The 5,571-nt window shown below is 38.7% G+C and overlaps 1 long non-coding RNA gene across 1 annotated transcript; it reads right to left on the bottom strand.

Moving 5' to 3' along the window:
* Positions 1-217: 217 nt before the first annotated feature.
* On the bottom strand, positions 218-4,330 carry LOC118353858 (uncharacterized). Its single transcript, XR_004813357.2, has 3 exons — positions 4,276-4,330; positions 2,458-2,510; positions 218-1,031 (listed from the first exon to the last, which is right to left on the bottom strand). It is a non-coding gene; the product is annotated as an uncharacterized LOC118353858 (long non-coding RNA).
* Between the last annotated feature and the right edge of the window lie 1,241 nt (positions 4,331-5,571).

A 5,571-nucleotide genomic window follows, 5' to 3' on the forward strand; every position in this document is an offset into this window, starting at 1 on the left:
CCTCCAAGGAATAACTGCAGAAAACACACACGGACTTAAAATACAGCAGAAAAATACTGAACAGCAGTTACAAAGAGATAGATTAGTTAATGACTGTTGTGGGGAAACCAGCCCTTTGGGGGAAAACGCAGTTTAAAGCCTCACTTCCCAAGTACACAGAGTTAATTAGGGATAATTAAAATTTTCATTGTAAAAAATGAAGTCATAACAACAAAAAGAAAATAAAGTTAAATATTTATTTGACTTGCTTAGGAAATAACTTTTTAAACATAAAAAAATGCAATAAATCACAAAAAGGAACAAATAGATTTATCTCCATAAAATTTAGGATTGTTCTTAATATCCTGAGGGGAACACTAAAGGTTTGCAATAATCACTTTTACATAACTCAGGTTATTTCAAGATCTGAAATACACAGACAAACCAAAAAGTTAATCACCATGAACATAATTATGAAATCTTCCCTTTCATTTTTGCTTAGAAACAAACACTTCTGCCTTTTTCCCTAACTGGGGGAAGGAATTCTCTCCAAACATGACATCGAAGCATTATCTATATGTTTCATTATGTGTCTGTAACACTTTTGATGTTTTCTACTACATTTTAATGAACCATCTGCCCAAAAATTATTCTCAAAACTCAAGAAGTTAGTAACTGGGTAAATTATAGACTTGTTTAGGCTTACATTATTGGTGGTGATTTAACGGTTGCCATCTGAGCTAAATGTTCCAAGAAATGAGGAGGCGTAGAAAAGGACCCCAGACAGGCAGCTCAAGATGATCAGGGTAACTCTACAAGTGTGTCCTAACTTCCACAGCTCTTCCAGAGGACAGAAATGTACATTACTGTGTAGTCTTGAGGAAAATTTTCAAGTGGATTCCAAACAAAACAAAACACAAAAGCTAGATGCACTGGGGCCAGATCACGGGAAGAGCAGGGTGGTGCAAGATACTCACAAAATACAGAATCAAGAAGATGGGGAAAACCCATGACCAGCGTTCAAGCAGGTGACTCAGCAGGTGTTACATGACCTGTGTGTGAATAAAAAGAAGGCATTAAATCCACTTATGGCAAGAACATGGGGGGAGGGTAAGAAGGCCACAAAGCCCAAGCTCAAGACCCAAAGTCCATACTCCAACTCCATGATTTAATTATCCTGTGGCCTGGGTTCATGGCATCCCTTCTCTGAGCTTCAGTTTCCACCCAGAAGTAAGAGTAACAGTATTGTAATCAGCAGCACTAGCAGCCTCATGTGTCTGGATGCCACAGCCCCATGGTGGTGATGGAGCCTCCTGAGTTCCTGAACCGGTGGAAGAAGCATCTCCCTCTTGTGCTACTAGTAGCCCAAACCATGGATGGTGTGAGCCTAAAACCCAGGAAGGGCAGCCAAACTGAAGGAGTCAAAAGATCTCCCAAAGCTGGTCTGTGGGTCAGAAAGTGAGTGAACTGAGCGCATGGAATGAATGCGGGGAACAAGGGGGAATGAGTCTTCCTGGGTTGAAAGAGCGGTGTCCTCCAGAACACGAGAGACTCCTAATTCTGGGAAACGAACAAGGGGTGGTGGAAAGGGAGGTGAGCAGGGGGGTGGGGGTAACTGGGTGATGGGCACTGAGGGGGGCACTTGATGGGATGAGCACTGGGTATTATGCTATATGTTGGCAAAATTGAACTCCAATAATAATAATAATAAAGACCATTAAAAAAAGAAGAAAGAAAGAAAGAAAGAAAGAAAGAAAGAAAGAAAGAAAGAAAGAAAGAAAGAAAGAAAGAGTTGAGTCCTCAGGGACCAGCCCTCATGTGCTGGGAGCTGCCTCGTGAATGGGCGTGCCAGCTGTGTGTGGAGGCACAGCGTTTGATACATCACAATCAGCCACCCAAATATTAATTTATTCTATCATTGTTGGCAAATGAGTATTCATACTTCAAGTCTTTCTTCAAAATTAGCTTCTCTTGAGGCTTTTCTGTATTCCAAGGCTATGGTGGACCCTTGTGCAGGTTCTATCATCCTGGGGGGAGCTGTAACATCAGCGGTGCCAGCAGCATTGTCCTTCACAGCTAAATGCAGTGCTCCCCTAGGCTGGTTTGTACAGTTTCCCCTAAATCCATACTGGATTTAGGCGCTTTATAACAATTACCTAAGTGTGTTATACTTTCTTTCACACGTGTTCCCTGATGCTTTATGCCACCTGTTCACTCTTCTGACCTAGAATCAAATGATTGGAGAACAGAAGCCTTGATTTACAAATTTAACACCTACAAAATGCCTGGGAACTTACTTACTGAGTTAATAATATGAATCATTGTTGTATTATATCTTAAAAGCTGCTTCCATCACAGAATCATCAAAGCTCCTTTCAGGTGGGCCTATGTGCCAAGTGGTCTAAGGGCAAGCGAAGGTCTGGAAACAGATATGTAACTGACCAGCTGGTGGAGAGGAAAGTGTCATGATGTACTTACTGAGGAAGTCCGCAGGCTAGACATAGATCGGGACCAGCCTAGGAAGAACCAGACTGTGAACCAAAGGATGAGAAGATATTTTCACACTGGTTGGCAGCATGGATAGGAGTATATTAAGGATTAAGTAAATTGCATTTTAAAAGAAAAGTTAAAGTTTGGTTTCACCTCTCAACAGACCAACCTCTTGATTATAATAATCATTGACTAAATACAAAAACAATTACCCACAGACTCTGAGAGTAAACTAAAATAAGCATATTTTGGAAGGGAGACACAATTTGGGAGAAAGAAATGCCACATGGTGAGTTTCTTGTTTTACGACTTTTAGTCGTAGAAACAGTATGGTATGGCTGAAAACTGTGATCAAAACCCACAGAGACTTCTGTTCAGCCAGGATGGAGTAATAGAGGCTGGATTTACCCTCCTGTCTGAAACAAAAAGATACATAAACAAATATATTTTTCAAATTATGTGGAACAATGGATATGAGTCATATTTTCCTGTTTCTTTGTGTGGTTGACAATTTTGATTAGATGCTGGACATTTTCAATTTCAGCTCAGGACACAGATACCATCAACCACTTATTTGAGAGAAGGGAATTGGGTAAAGTGAGCCTTAAGACTTCCCCACACTATTGCCTGGAAAGTTTCCAGGTGACAGAGTAGGAAGCAAAGTCCAAACAGAGCTTAGTGGTTCCCCTGAATTTAGGAGACACAATTTGGAATTTGGGAAGATTAAAATTTCTAGTTTTAAAACCAGTGAAGATGAAGCCCCAGAAATACAAAGAGATGCACCCTTGAAAATGTGGCTGATACTTATCTGTGCATGTATATGGGGAGAGTACCAGGGGCCAGAGAAAGAGTCATTGTGAAGGAGCAGCCTGAGGAGAAAGACCACCTAATACATGTGCATCAGTAAAGTCCTCAAAAGAATACTGCCTTAGTAATAGGAATAAATTAGCCCTAAACTCAAGGCTATCCTGAACCCATGTAACAGAGTTTTCAAGCAAGCTTTGAAGAGATTAAACTAAATATAAGTAACTAAACTGCATCCCCAAACAACGTTCAACAATACTGAAACAACAAAATTCAGCACCCAACAATGGCAAATTTAAAATGTCCAACATCTGGCGCAGCTGGGTGGTACATTTGGTTAAGCAACCAACTCAGTTTCAGCTCAGGTCATGATCTGAACGTCCTGGGATTGAGTCCCAGGTCAGGCTCCCTGCTCAGCAGAGAATTTCCTTCAGGATTCTCTCTCTTCCTCTTCCTGACCCCCACTTGCTCACATACTCGCTTCTCTAAAATAAATAAATAAATCTTAATAAATTAATAAAATAAAATGTCTAACATCCAATCAAAAATTTTTAGCTATGCGAAGAAACCAAAAAAATACAAATAACAATAACAACAGAAACAGACTCATAGGGCAGCCTGGGTGGCTCAGTGGTTTAGCGCCGCCTTCAGCCCAGGGCCTGATCCTGGAGACCCCGGATCGAGTCCCATGTCAGGCTCCCTGTATGGAGCCTGCTTCTCCCTCTGCTTGTGTCTCTGCCTCTCTCTCTCTCTGTGTCTCTCATGAATAAATAAATAAAATCTTAAAAAAAAAAAACCAGACTCATAAATACAGAAAACTCATAAACACAGAGAATATATTGGAGAGGAAGCTGGGAAGATGGGCAAAATAGGTAAAAGGGATAAAGAGGTACAAACTTCCAGTTTTAAAATAAATGAGTTATAGGAATGAAAAGTATACCATAGAGAATATAGTCAATAATATTATAATCACATATGGTGACAGATGGTAATGATACTTACTGTGGTGAGCATTTCATGATGTATAGAATTGTTAAATCACTATGTTGTACACCTGAAATAATAATATTATATTGTATGTCAACGGCAAAATGTTTTGAATTTTTAAAAAATGGGAAAATATGACCCATAATCAGTAGAAAAATCATCAAAGAAACAGATTCAAATGATAGAGATGAGGGGCACTCAGGTGGCTTAGTCAGTTGAGGTTCCACTCTTGATTTTGGCTCAGGTCATAATCTCAGGGTCATGAGATCGAGCCCTGCATCAGACTCTGCACTGGGCCTGGAGCCTGCTTAAGATTCTCTCTCTCCCTCTGCCCTCCCCAGCCATGTCCCTCTCTTAAAAAGAAAGAAAGAAAGAAAAGAGAAATAACAGAGACAATAGAAATATAGAAAAAGATATTAAAACTGCAATTATAAGTATGTACCATATGTTTAAGAAGGTAGAAGTAACCATGAGTGCTATACAGAGAAAACCCAAAGTTATGGAAAAAAAAAAGATTCAATGGAATTTCTGTAGATGAAAAACTATAAAACTGTCAAAATTGGCACAGATCACAAAAAAATCTAAATAATCCTATGTTTATTAAAGTCATTGAATTAATATCAAAAAGACTTTTGATATTTGGCCCAGATAGTTTTAGAGTTGAATTCAAAAACTGTATAAAAAAAAGTAGTATAAATGTCACCTAAATTCTTCCAGAAAACAAAGAATGGATAAACACTTCAATTACTTCATGAGTCCAATCTAAGATTAATATGAAAATGTGGGGAATCCCTGAGTGGCTCAGCGGCTTGGCACCTGCCTTTGGCCCAGGGCATGATCCTGGAGTCCTGGGATCGAGTCCCATGTCAGGATCCCTGCATAGAGCCTGCTTCTCCCTCTGTCTGTGTCTCTGCCTCTCTCTCTCTCTCTCCCTTTCTCTCTCTCTCTCTGTCTCTCATGAATAAATAGATAAAATCTTTAAAAAAATGTGACCAAAAACATTAACAAAAACAGAAAATAGGATGAAAAGTACTAATTAATAACCCTCATAAACACAAATTCTTAACAAAATACTAGCAAATATAAATTAAATACCATACATATTTAATAGTATATATTTAAGAATATATATTTAAATTGGGTTTATCTAAGAAATTCAAGACTGGTTTAACCTTGATCAAATAAATTCCCCTGTTAGTAAACAAAAACTAAAAAAAAAGTAATTTCCAATTAATAGAAAAAAAAAATAAGAATACCCACACAATTGTTTTAATAAGTTCTGAAGAAGCATTTGACATAGTTCAATACCCA

Source organism: Canis lupus, chromosome 1, assembly GCF_003254725.2.
Source record: "Canis lupus dingo isolate Sandy chromosome 1, ASM325472v2, whole genome shotgun sequence".
Lineage (NCBI taxonomy): Eukaryota > Metazoa > Chordata > Mammalia > Carnivora > Canidae > Canis > Canis lupus.